We start from the raw sequence: 13,746 nt of genomic DNA on the forward strand, positions 1-13,746 counted from the left end.
CGTCAATTCTCACGGGCTAAAAGTATTGGGCATTAACAATGCTCGTAAGGTATTCTTCGACTAACCCTAGCCCAAGTGGATCGAATTTTAGTCCAACGAAGTAGCAACACAATTTTGAAAAATTTTGCAGTGAAACGTACCAGTCTAGTTTGGATCATCTGTGTGGGTTTCGGTAGCGTGTTCTGGGGTAATGTGAAAAAAAAAAACGAGCTATTCATTTCAAATAGCATTGTTAAAATGGAGCTGTGAGCAGCACAGTTCCTTGCTTACCCAACTCAAGTACCCGTAAGCAGTCATTATTACTAGCTTACGAATTATGTCACTGCTAATGTGATTTGAACTAGGAGACGTTTTCACTTGCGTTGCCACTTGCGAAGATTTCGCTAATAATAATAATAAAAAATAGGCGAGCATTGCTAGATATTCTTGTGAATCCAGCAAGCATATTTACAACCAAAAGTAAAATGAATTGTGCCTAACGGATGTTGTTAAGTGGTACAAGTATCGATCATTAACGTAATACGGCCCTAAGTATAGACTGGGCAGATGTAAGGCGTACAAATTTTGTCATACGAAACATGTTTTTGTCGACAGCTGATTGCTGACTCATTGCATCGGGAAAAGTATTTGCCAGTGGCTCGAACATGTCTTTCCAATGTAACGTCTAATTTGTAATCACAGCCAGTGAACCAGTGCTTAGATAGTTGGACGGAAAGAAAGAATAACTTTAAATAAAAATAGTAAGATTGCAATTGTACCCATTATGTCTTCAAAACAGACAACACCTCGTCTAAAAAAAAAGGTTAATCCAAATCCGTCGCGAACACGCCTATAAGCTAAAAGCACATTCGTCGCTCCTGGAATAGCCGTTAAGTTTACAAGTCTGCGAGAGAATTCGCTGAAATGGCAACTTCGGGCTTCACGCTTTTCAACGCCCGCGCGCCCTACAGTAGCGTCGTATCTCAACGGCGCTTTTATTATTCTCCGTCGTCATCCGCTTTCGATGCCCGCGCCCCTCTCCCACAGAACTTCACACTCCTTCCCTTCTTTTTTTTCGTTTATTCCCTTATCTTTGTGAAGATGGAAAGCGTGTGTGTGTGTGCGCGCGTAGATGAAATGCGAGGAGGATGGAAAGTGACGTCGTTCCGCTCCAGTTCATTGCGGCACCCCTGGTGGACGCAGTTTCGCTCTGAGAATTTCGACGCCTTCAACACGCGAAGTGGCGTGCGGTCCGCTTCGCGACGAAAGTCAGAGAGGAGAATAAAGAAGTTCTCGATTCCGTTAGCATCATCTGAGGAATCCGCATCAGGAGCCGAGATATCGAAGACCTCGTCGTCATAGCCACGCATTCTTCGTTCACGTCTAACGTTTCGCGCGACTAAGCAATAGACGTTTCCTGCTGCGACTGCTCGTGTCGTGGGAATGTCAGTAAACTGCAGTTCGCGCGCCACGCTAACTCAGCGGCTACGGAGCTGCGCTGCTGAGCACGAGGTCGCGGGTTCGTTCCCGGCCCCGGCGGTTCTGACGGGGGCGGAACGCGATAACGCTTGTCCACCGTGCACTGGGTGCGCGTTAAACGATAAAGCTTTCAAATTTTTAAAACCTCAGATGGCCAAATGCATCCAAGGTGCCCCACTACGGATCACCTCATAATACGATTACGGCTGTCGCATGTGAAAGCCCAGAACTTAATTAAAGTGATGTTCGGTGTGAGATCTACAGAAGTCCACTGTAGGGCAGCTGGCAGAGAGTATATTAAGAGAGAAAGTGAGCATGTTAACTGGAAGTGTCGCCGGTTGGCTACCTACTCAGGGGAAGAGAGGAGATGAAGGAGAAAGATAACACAGAAAGAAATGTTATAATCTTTAAATTCATGCACGCATGAGCAAAATGTCACGTGACCATAAAGAAAGAAAGGGAGGTAGGAGATGCAAGGCAAAGATGTTGACCCGTATCGATGTCCGGTTTGATACTTTTCGTTAGAGGGGAAGGGTAAAGGTAGAACAGATTAAGGAAAGAGAAAATATGAAAGCAGCTAGTTTGCGCAATGACAAATAAGGTAACTAACAACTACTTTGGCCTTTAACAGCAGCGAATCATCAGTCTGGATAATTGAATATTTGTATTAACCTTCTTAGGCTAACTTTCTTGTCAGAAACTTGTTAGAAGGCAGCGATAAGACCAAATATTGCGTCTAAGGCGATAGCTCATAGCGTTGACGGTGGGTCCAGTTAGCTTCATCATTTTTTTGCAACTAAAAGCACTCCACGTCTGTGAAGATCCTCTAACCGTACGAGCGCGAGGTGTGCAGGCGCTGTTGAGCGGAAACGCACTACGACGGCAGCGCAGGCGCCAACGGCTTGAATTCGTCTAGAGCCTGTGTATAATTGCTGTCGTAATAACAGAAGACATTTAGTTCGTCATTAAGAGAAGAAACTATGACACAGCTTCTAACACAGTGTCTCAGAGCGCGAGCTGTCACTAGAAGATAACATTAGAAACTGACACGTGACCGAAACATCACAACAGCAAGTCCGCTTTGGCAGGAGAGCACCATGTGTGCGATCGTACCCTTGTGGTAAGAGCACTGGGGTTGCTGTGCTAGACATGCAGAGGTTCGATTTCGGTATTGGTTATGCATTTCTTTTTTATTACGAAATGAGTAGAGAGAAGGGAGATACCTACCGGCCTCCAGCAAAGGGCCAGGAATGAGGCAAAGAATGCTTCGCATTAAAATTAGAGATCAGAATGAACATACACGTGCTCAAGACTTCGAGCTAAACGCTTCCTGGAAGAACGTATCGGAGCCACCGCTATCTGTGCATGTCAGACGAGAATCCAAAGTCCACATGCTCGCAGTAACGGGTCTCTGGAAATTCCGTAGAAAACCGTTCCACTTGAAAACAAAAAGAAAGAATACATTACGGGCACACTGTTAACCTAGTCCGCCGTCTCACGCGTATCGATCGTTCCATCGGTCTCTTTGCGCCCTACAGTTTCTTAGACGTCACTGATATTTAATTTATTTCTCGCTCTCTCTCTCTCTTTTGTGCCTTTTTCAGCTTTGACGGCTTCCGACTGCCACCGCGGTGCGGCAACCTCTTTACTACGACTTGCGCAACCAGCTCTCTCTCTCCGGTGAGTCTATCCGCTGCGCACACGGTCGCGCGTTTCGGTGCCCGCTGATAATATTCGGGTCACACACATTCGCGCGTCGCCAATTCACGAAAAACTAGCAGGACCAGGAGCTCGCGTCGGTTTCTCTTTCAAGCTGTCAGTGTCGGCTGCGTCCGCCTCGGGGGCCGAAGCGTGGCGGGAGCTTCCCGCAGTGTGGGTTACAGTTCAGTCAACGAACGGCATTGGGAATCGTGCAACGTTCCGCCGCCGTTCTGTGCAAACCGACAGGCGGGTTAAGTAAGGGCGTCGCCATGTCCCACTTGAGCATTCACCCGAGCTCCTGCCACTTGAAGTGCCGCTATCACACAGTGCTGTCGGTTTCAACTATCCGAGCTGACGAGTGTAGCAGCCTCACAGAGCGAATTAAGTATTATACAGGGAAGGTACGCGGCTTGTGGGTCTTGAAGGATATGATATCCCGTAGCGTGAATAAAGTGGTTGCTCCATTTTGCACGTATATCTCTGTTGCAATAGGTTACTTTCGTTACCGGTAGTTTCGAATTAGCCACTTTCCCTGAGTGGGACTTATCTGAGAAGAATGTGGGCGGTAGAAACGGATAAGAGGAACTATATTAAGCGGCTGTAAAATCCTATAATTTCGCAGCATGAATTGTTCGAGAATCGGGGACTATGGACATATTGCCTGCCTACTTAGCAAACTTCGTGATTTCGGGCTTGTGCAGTGCACCTTATCTTGAATGGAAAAAACTTCCTCGCGTTATTTTTTTAACTACATCTGTCTTTTTGAAAGAGTTCAATGTCTTTAGCATTTTCCGTGGCATGTTAGTCCCACTTGTCCTTAAGGTATGACTATTTATTTGTCGCTTCTCGTCTCGGGGATGCATCGACTTCCCTGCGCAAAGACGATCGGATTGCCTGCTGTCACGATCTTGTTTGTTTTCAGCACAACCTCGTTCCTGGCATAGAAAAACTTGCGCAGCCATGTAATTAGAATGCGCCGCATTTCTTGAAGTACAGCCATCAGAACTGGGCTGCAACAGAAATGTTCAGAGAGAAAAATTTATTTACTGAGACAAACTCTAGAAAATAAAGGAAATCAAAAGACGAGTCCCAGCGACACAATCACGATTCGAAAGCGCCACTTTGATGTTTATCTACAACAAAAAAAGACTGCATATTAGAAGGGCTTTAAGTTAATTCATAAATGCGGCATTCAAGAAATGGAACTGCAAAAGGCGACCACGACTCACTCAGTTGGGTGAAACGATGATGAATTTGTATTCTCAGGTAGATTGAGGCGCTGCCATTCAGAAAGCTGAATGTTGTCAGCTGTCGTAGCTACAAGCGCCGAACTCCTAAAAATTCGCTATCGCCATCGCCATCAGTTCCAGTTACTTACCGAAAATTGTAGAGCGGCTAATTTTCCCCGTGCAGGCACCCAACACAACAAGAGGGAATTGAGATATTCGAAAAATAATTGCAGAAGCCTTATGCTGAATTGTACCATCTCAAGGACACTTGAGATATGATGGGATCGCTTAAATTAGATCCTCCGCGAATATGATTAATGAATAAATTTTATTTCCATGAAGAGGAGGCTTTGGCCTACGGCAAGCATGCAAGTTAACAGAGTAAGGAAATGGAAAAGGGTTTCGGGTGGGCGTTTCACGGTCGCCCTGTAACGCCACCTTTCAGGACGAAGTCCCGCTGACATTGAAAGGTTGGTATGATCCGACCTGGAGTCTTCCACCCTTCGAGGATACATCCGTAATCGAGATATCTTTTTCCCCATATTTACGAGGCCAGAGTACCCTGAGAGCGAATGTCATACTCTTGGCGATGGTGTTATGGTGCGTGTTGTGTAGGCGAGGATTCGCCTTCGGGATTGAAAGCCAAACTTTCTGTCTACGAAATGGTCGAAGTCACGGGCTTTATATTATTTTTAATGTTTATAAGCTTTATTTTACTTACAGATATTATTTTAAAAAAAAGAATCACCGCGTAAGCACTCCGTACGGATGGTTAACGGCGAAGCTGAAATGTGCGGCGCCGATGTTTATCACTGGGTTAATCACGACGATTCATTAAATGACAGCTTGGTAGGCTTTCGTATCCTCGGTACGCAGTTGCTGCTTGCGCTCGGCTGGACAAGTCTGTTCTTCTGCCATGGCTGCAGATCGGCACAGTGTAGACTAGCTCGTGCCCAGTTCTGCTCACGGCGTTGCTCATCGAAAGCTGCCTGCTCCTCAGGAGTACGTATGACGCGTGGCCTACCCATTTCGGACCCGGAGAGAAACTGCTGCGCGCGCGCTCGGCTGCGACGGAGAGCAACGACGTCACTACTGGCGAAGCCAAGCGCGCATTTCTCTTGCTTTTTTATTTATATTTTTTCGTGCATGCGCTTGGGATTGCGCCGGAACAGTTTTGGGCGTAGAGGCGACAGACGGCGGACGTACGGACGAATCGGCTAGCCACATGAAGCTTCGCTGTATTATTGCACTGTAAAAACTTGACTGGTGTTACTCATACGCGATAATAACTGGTTCGTTGACGGAGGACGCTCAGCGTTCGAATACAATTTTACTGATTAGGCTCTTCATTTAAAACAATAGCTTCTGTTACATGCTGGATACATTACTGGTGTAGACACATACGCAATCATACCTGGCCTGTTTACGGAAGTGTAGTGTGCAAATACAATACTGCTTACGCACTTTATTTGAAAGGATAACTTGTTTTGCGCGTTGAAAACCTGACTCAGCCTGCTTAGTGGCTATGGTGTTGGGCTGCTAAGCACGAGGTCGCGGCACCAAATGCCGGCCACGGCGGCCACATTTCGATGAGGGCAAAATGCGAAAACACCCGTGTACTTAGATTTAGGCGGGCGTTGAAGATCCCGAGATGGTCTAAAACCCCATAATTAAAGAAAACCTGACTAGTGTTGACACATACGCTATCGTAAGTGGCCCGTTGTCGCGAACCTATATAGTGTGCAATAGATACCTCAGTTTGGTACGTGGCTTAGCAGGCTACGCATACTGATATAAAAGCGCTAACCCTGACTTGACTCAGAGGAATGGTTGATGTTGAGCGCAGCATTTCTCTTTCGTGCCTTCTATTGTCCCCCAGTGGGAACACCGGCATTCGCCGAAAGTCACTGGCGCGCGTCTTGTCACTTCCCAAGGCCGATAATTTAGGAGTCAAAAGCGGTTCGATTGCTTTCGTCTGGCTTACACGTCTTCGTTCTCTTCCCTTTACGGCAGTGATGCCCTGTCCACTGCGCAGCAACTCCAGCTCGGACGACGCAGGCTAGTCCGGCCCGAACGGTATTGCTTTCCACTCGAGGCAGCGGCGAACACCAGTTGTGCACAGCCGCGCACGCCATGTCGAATGTTGCCCAATTGCGGAAAATCACGGAACTGCGGCGATAAATAAAGAAAATCGTTTACGGTCCGCCTGCGACACGCAAGAAGGAGAATCGCTCTTCTGGGAGAAAAAGTTAGCTTAGAAGAGGGGGGAAAGTAAGAGAAATCAACTGACACGTGCGACTGCCGAAGGGCGTAGCCATTCGCTTTCTTCATCCTTACTTGTTCATTGAAAAACTTCTCGTATGGCGGGCAATTAGATGGGGCAAGCTGGCATTAGCGAAGGATGCGGTACACAGTCCTCGGCGGTCCCGTCCCCGTCGCTGTAATCATTAGGTGCTTTCGTCACGACGCGATTGCCGCGACGGGCTTCGAGCCGTGACGGTCGGTTCTTCTCCGCTTTCAGCGCGAGACACACGCGGGCAGAAAGGGCTCTCGAGTACGCTTCTATTGTCTAGGAGACATCGATACGCCACTGCCATTGAGAAATAAACGCCTCGGCTGATGCGTCGGGAAGGAGATATCGAGACGGACCGAATCTGGAGCACCGAATTGGCATCGAAAGTCAGTGAAGTGCTTACTGGGGGCCTGTCGATACACGGAAGTTTCTTCCTGCACTGCCTTTATGGCGGTAGGCGCAGGAGCGCGCCTGTTCTGTGAGTTTCCTTTCTTTTTTCTTTTCAACTTGCAACTCCGGGGGGGGGGGAGGGGTAGGGGGGGGGGGGGGCATCTATCCAAGCCACTAGGAAACGTGATGGAATTTGCACAACCTTTCTTCAAACGATATAAAAACAACGGACGTTCGAATATTTCTCAATCCGCAAATGCATCGCTCGTAAAAATCCTGGCGAAAGAAAACTCTGCAGGATGAGGACAACGATTCGCATTCCTTTGGAGATATTTCGAACAGTGAGACCGAAAGAGGAGGTTAATTGAATATGCAGTATTCGGCTACAACCACGCGCATCGTCCCATCGTGTCGTCGCTTGAGGCCGCACCGAGCCGTTCCTACAAGGATGTGTCCAGCTGCAGTTCCCAACGCGCCGCCAAAATTTACATTGCTTTTTAGGAACATAAAGATGCTTTTCTATATAAAACCGGGCCCGGCAGACGCCGTGCCCGGTCTGTCATTCATGTATGCTTATCCACTCTGGTCGACGCGCACTCTTCAAGCCAGCCTTCTGGGCATATGTGGACCCCACTAGCTGACCGCACATTTGCAATATTTACTTCAGTGGCAGCAGAGGGGTGACCTTCACGAGGAGGACAAGTTGTTTTGAGATAAGATATCCCCTTTAAAAAAATTAGCCCTCCAAGAAAGCAAGTAGTTCACTTACAATACGGAAGCAATTCATTAGTTTTATGGTCATTGGCTTTGTAGCTGTGCTATATGAACGATTTCTTATCTACGGATCTTACCGGTGTGATCGACGCAATGCTATCCGGGCCTCACATACTTTAATTCAACGTGATCGCGGGCCTTCCTCGTTTGCTGGAGGGAAAAATAACGTGCACATTTGTCTGTGGCATGTGGATATGAAAGTTAGTGTGTTGGACAGACAGCACGCACAATGTGGATTCGTGCACGCGCGTGCTCGTGCAAGAATGGGTGGCTGAACGTGCTCGAGTGTGCAATATGAAGCTTTAAATTCATAGTTGTTTCAGTGAAATGAGTAGTGCAATCTATTGACGTCTGACAACTCTTAAGAAGCAGCTCAGGAAGCTGGGCGCTCCGTTAAAGAAGAAGAGAGTTGCTTATCGGATATAGAAGGGACAATTTTCGCTTTATACAGGTCTTGAGCGTTTCTGCGCCGCTACACATGTATATTATAGAATCAAGCGCATTGAGGCTTGTCCCGTGTAACGGCATTTGTAAACGTTTAGGTAATGGTTCGTGATACAGCCAGTTCCTGTCGGGGCCAACTGGTAGGGGAGTCGAAATCCCAACAGTAAGAGGGCGGTAACGCGTTCTTTCCCAACTTTGCAGCAGTTGTAGCATAGCAACTGTAACTAGCGCTATCAACACTGCGTTCCATCTCGATGTCACACACACAAAAAAAGAACGATGGATCGCTGGTATCGAGCACGCAGTGTTTACGATTTCTCATGCCTCTTGGGAACAGACACGCGCCCTGTCGTTTCACGCCACTTAGTGGCGAAACCGAGCCCCACCGCGTGGGCAAACTGCTCGCAGCTCTGGTTTCCTCGGGCCAAGCTCGGTACCGGTACACGCGCTATTGTTGGCGCAATGTCGTGCACGAACAAAAGGCGTTCCGCGCGCGCGCATAATTCCAGGCGACGGCGCACAGAAAGCGCGCGGCCGAGGTATGCGCTTTCGGTGCAGCCCGCGGCGCTTTTGCGCAAAGATGGACGACACCAGGCGCGTTTTTTTTTTCGGGCGGCTCATTTGCGATTCTCGAGTCGTCACGCCCTCGCGCTCCTCAATGGAAGACGACAGGCCCAAATTATTTTTTTTTTCGATCCGTGTCGCGTGCCGCGCGCACTCAAGCGCACGGATGAAGGATGACTCCGCGCACAGAGAAAGCTCGACAGCGGCTGGGCGGCTTTTGGTGATGGAAGCGTTTTAAAGGGCGTCCCCGCCGTGGAGCGAGCCTCGGAAGGGCAACTTTGAGCTCGAACAGCCAGCCTTTCCACCGAAAGGGGATTAAGCGAAAGCGTTCCGCTTCACTGCCTGGCTTTATCGTGGCCGCGGACGCCGGGCCCGGTCTGTCATTCATGTGTGTTTGCACCCTCCCCCTCTGGTCGACGTGCGACCTTCGAACCAGCCTTCCGCGGATGCGTAGACCCCCTTACCTGACAAAATATTTGCAAGATTTACTTCAGTGGCTATAGAGGAGCGACCTTCGCGAAGAGGACAAGTTCGTTCATTCAAGGAGTCTGTTTGCGCACGCCACCCTAGACGGTGTTGCCGTTGAAGCGACGGAAAGTTCTATAACGAACATCTTTCGCCTGTGAGGTTGGGAGTGAAAACACGATGCTTCGTGTAATATTTCCAATTTAGTGATATATTGAGCTGATACAATGGGTGAGTTATATATTACGGGTGTTTGCTAACACCTCGACGTCTCGCTATTCATCGCAAAGTACTGTCCCGAAATTATAATACATTAATTTTGAGAGAACTCCGTGAGTCCATGATAATGTGATGAGCCTATAGCAACTTCTTCGCAGACGCCACTCAGGCGATGCCCACGGCGGAGAACTTCGTCGAGAAATAATCAGCGGCAATGATTTCTCATCCGATTATCCTTGATACCGCGCTGTTATTGAGTAGTCTGTGGCAGTGGGCAATTTTCATTTGGGTTGAAAGCTCTCTCTAGATTATTCCTTCTATGCAAAATATTTACCATTGTAACCACGAAAAGCGGCTAAATTGAGGAGCACGCTTGTGGAAGGAAATGTGCTGCTCAACAAGTTGCGCAAACACCTTGCATTCGCGCATTTTATACACTGCGGTTTCTTAAATGCTTTGATAATTTGCATATATTTTATGTGTGTATTTATTGGGGACGGGTAGGGGTGCCTCAAAATTTCAGGAATACACAAATATAAGGTGCGTCTTGTCTCTCGGTATTGATATAATTTTGCACTATATTTATCTCTACAAATTCCGAGATGCCACACAGTTTCATGGCATGAATGAATGAATACAGCGTTTATTATTCCAAAGCCCATGGAGTAGTTTAGTGGCAACTGTGTGTTCTGACGCGGCATGGCTTGGAAACATAATCTCCTGATAGATTAGCGCCGCAAGTGTTTTGCTTCTGTGACGATCTTATTTCAAACTCAGTATTCTCGCCATAGGCGGCTCTTACAGAAGGCATGTATCTGCGGCTGCTTGATGCGCCACTTGGCTTTGGTACGCAGCTTCATTGAGCATAAAAACTATCCCGTAGACTGCCGAGATGATTCATTACGCTAATAGAGACGACACATATATGATAATCATAACGGTATATGCCTTATGATTTCCTTTCTGCTTCATTTTGGCTGCACAATTGTGTATTTTATTAAATTGCACTTTTTCATTATTTATTTGATTAGATTAGGTGACTTGAGTACTTCCGGCAGCGCCTTTCACAGAAGATTTGATTCTTCTGTTTTGTTAATATGTATGTTTCCCGTATAACCTTAACCAAATATCGGCAAACGAGACTTGCAGTAGCTATATTACGCAAATATTGTCAGACATTCGGCATTATAGGATAGGGCTCCAGTATTCACGCTTGTCGATCTTTTCTGCGCTTCTTAAAACAATTACGCGCTAACATCAGTCTCACATCATTGAAAATGCGCGTCATGGCAAGTGATCCATTGTTTGCAAAAGAAAAAGAGAAAGAAAGAAAGAAAGAAAGAAAGAAATACACGTCAATGATTCCCTCCCGAATACAACGTGTCTGTCGCATGATCCTCCTCAATCGGTCATATCGCTGTCAGGCTTCATGACGCTCGCGTGTTCTCTGCGGACCTGCCCGATTCATTGCGCGGCCACGTGGTTAGCGGACACGCATTTCTTAATAAAGAAAAAAACTACAAAGGTGATATGTTGTCTGGAGCATATGGCGGCATGACTGCCGCCGGAGTAACCGTGACGTCCTTGGGGGGAGGACAGCAGTTGCGCTTTAAGGGCACGGAGGAAAGTACCGGTTAATAGGAGCGCACGAAATGCCCATGGCCCTGAGAAGTGACGTGGCTCGAGGGCTTGGTCGCATTGTGAAGAGCAGGGCCACGTGTCCACCTTGTCACGTGCTGGTCAAGGGTGGAGCCCCGTTTGTTTCGGGAAGACGAGGCTGGGGTGTCTCGTCCGGCACTAACATGGCGCCGAAAGGAACTCACAATTTGGCTTTTCATTTAATTGAAGCCTCAGAGAACAGCGGAAGGCTCGGCATGTTTACAAGTGAAAGTAAACAACTTGTTTCTTATGAATTATGGTTACTTACTGTACGCCGTGTAAACCGTCATTGTGTTGAAACCCCCTAAAGGTTGTTGCGTCTGGACGCGCCTGACGTTTGCTTTCTTCCTTTTTTTATTTTGCGAAAATGGACAATGCACTTTGATCAGATTATTCCTATGAGTTACATTGGAGCCCGGTTCATTTCTTTATTTTCGATTAGAAACATCCACAATCTTAGGGAACGCATTTAATCAAGCCTTGACTCTTAATAAACAACTATAAGAAAGGACCTTTATAGATAAACTTTTTTTATAGAATGCTTATTACTCATTAGTCAGTTGCATACTTCCAAAGTAAACAGTTCTGAGAACAAATAAATTGTTATTAAGGAAAAACACATTTATGCCAACTGCTATTAGTATGTTTTACATCTACAGTTCATTTATTTCATTTCAATGCGTTCAGGAATCAGGTGCCGAATTGGAGCTAGCTTTTAACTGCCATTGAGCTTTTTTAGTTATGGCTGGTCACTTTCGTTTCCTGCAGAAAAGCAAAAAAAGTATCGATGAATGTTTCTAATGTGGCCTCTCTCAGAACCTAGAACTACTTCCAGAACTGACTATGGAAGCTTCATCGCTCTCCAGTGTAATGCAGAGCGAGACATACACAGGACTTAATCTTGATCTGCCAATACTTTACTTCTGTTAACCAATCCAACCTACATTAGTGGACTACATATGCAGAAAACTGGGCCGGAAGTTTTTTCTGAATGGCTGCTACAGCTGCGCCAAAGGCACTTCGACCAGGATTAAGATAAGGAATGACCTTCAGGTGGCGTCTCCGGCAAGCGAGCAAAATAAGCACCTTTAACGGCGTAAACTGCATTATTGTATGCTGCGAACGTTGCACCCTCGCGTGATCGAACTCCATGCCCTGAATGGCTGAAAGAAGTCCCAACAGCTAAGTACGAAAAACTAGGGATGTGCTAAAAAATAACTTATTACCGAAAGAAAAAGTGCCAACTGGACGCATTGCACAAGGTATGCAGCATAAGCGTTAAAGGGGGGCCGCAGCGTAACGCAAGCATGAGAAGTGGGGGAAAAAAGAGAGTTAGACAAGCGGAACGACCAAAAGCAGAAACCGAAAGGCATAACCGGCTTCGTGAAGGGGTTCACTCCCTTTCCATTCGACTCTCGAGACGCTGGAATACGAACATCCTCTTCGTATACTTCCTCGGAACAAGCCGCCACCAGCGGCTGCAGCAGAGACGACGACCGGGGAAAGAGTTGTCTTCGTGAGAAGGAGTACTCTCTCTGGTTTAAAACGATATAGCCGAGGGAATGGTAAAACCCCCCTCGCATCACCTGGTGGTCAGGAGGAGAGAGCAAAAGAAGTAGTGGCACCGACAAAACAAAACGGGCGGGGGATTGAGAAAGAAGGACGCTTCCCAAGCTGTCCCTGCCACGGGGCTTCTGGTCGACATGGACCGGTCAGTTGATCGACACCCAGCGCTGGACGCTTGCTGAGGGTACTGCACACGGGGCAGTCGCAGAAAGAACACGAGAGAGAGAGAGAGAGAGAAAAGGTGAGAGAGAGACACGACAAGAGGAGGAGGAGGAGGAAGGGGAAGGAACCTCGACCACCCCACATCGCACGCGGCGGCGGCGGCCACACATCCAAATCGAGGCCGCTTCGCAGACGAGCGTCTGGTCTGGCTTTCGGAACTCTTTTTCTCGTTCAACGCTCGCGCTTGGGTGACCGCCGGCGTGTCTTCGAGTCGCCCGCACCCACCCACCCCTATCCCCCTCGTCGGAAAGCTAGTTCCTGGACTGGAGCCGGCCGTTGACGTCCTTCTTCGGTTTGCTGGCCGAGTCCGATGATGTTGGGTTCCTGAACTCACGTGCGGAGGTGCGCCTCTCTTCCCGTCTGATCGCGTTTGCTGGTGTTCGTGTCGGTGCGTCAGTGTGTGTGTGTACTCGATCACCGCTTCCAAGTGTTTCTCTCGTTTCGGCTGGCCGTCGGGCTCGTCGGTTGACCGCTGCGTGGACAAATCGGCGCCGACAGCTGTTGCCTGTTGTGCGCAATGAGCAGGATGGGAAAGACTGGTTCATCAGGGACCCGTGAACATCGCGCTGTGCCTGGAGGTTGTAACACGTATCCGCCTTTTCAGGTACGTTTACGCGTGAGGTTGCTGTATGTCGCACCATGCCGATGGCCACCGTGGAATAGCCGTGTAGCGTTTAAAAGACGAGGACATGAACGGACGTACACAGCCACTAATTTCCAACAAAAATCTCCATATAAACGTTATCGCCGTGTATATGTGTT

General features: G+C 47.9%; 1 protein-coding gene across 3 annotated transcripts in view; it reads left to right on the forward strand.

Moving 5' to 3' along the window:
• LOC126544116 (prestin-like) overlaps positions 1-13,746 on the forward strand; it is a 261,205-nt gene that overhangs the window by 108,222 nt on the left and 139,237 nt on the right. The window contains exon 2 of one of the 3 annotated variants that reach the window (XM_055062457.2): positions 3,063-3,138. The exons of 1 other annotated variant lie outside the window; for it this stretch is intronic. The gene's annotated coding sequence lies outside the window, so the exon portion shown is untranslated. Of the gene's footprint in view, positions 1-3,062; positions 3,139-13,276; positions 13,589-13,746 lie in introns of those variants that run through there. One more of the 3 variants, XM_055062458.2, reaches the window with a different exon arrangement.

Source organism: Dermacentor andersoni, chromosome 10 (assembly GCF_023375885.2).
Source record: "Dermacentor andersoni chromosome 10, qqDerAnde1_hic_scaffold, whole genome shotgun sequence".
Lineage (NCBI taxonomy): Eukaryota > Metazoa > Arthropoda > Arachnida > Ixodida > Ixodidae > Dermacentor > Dermacentor andersoni.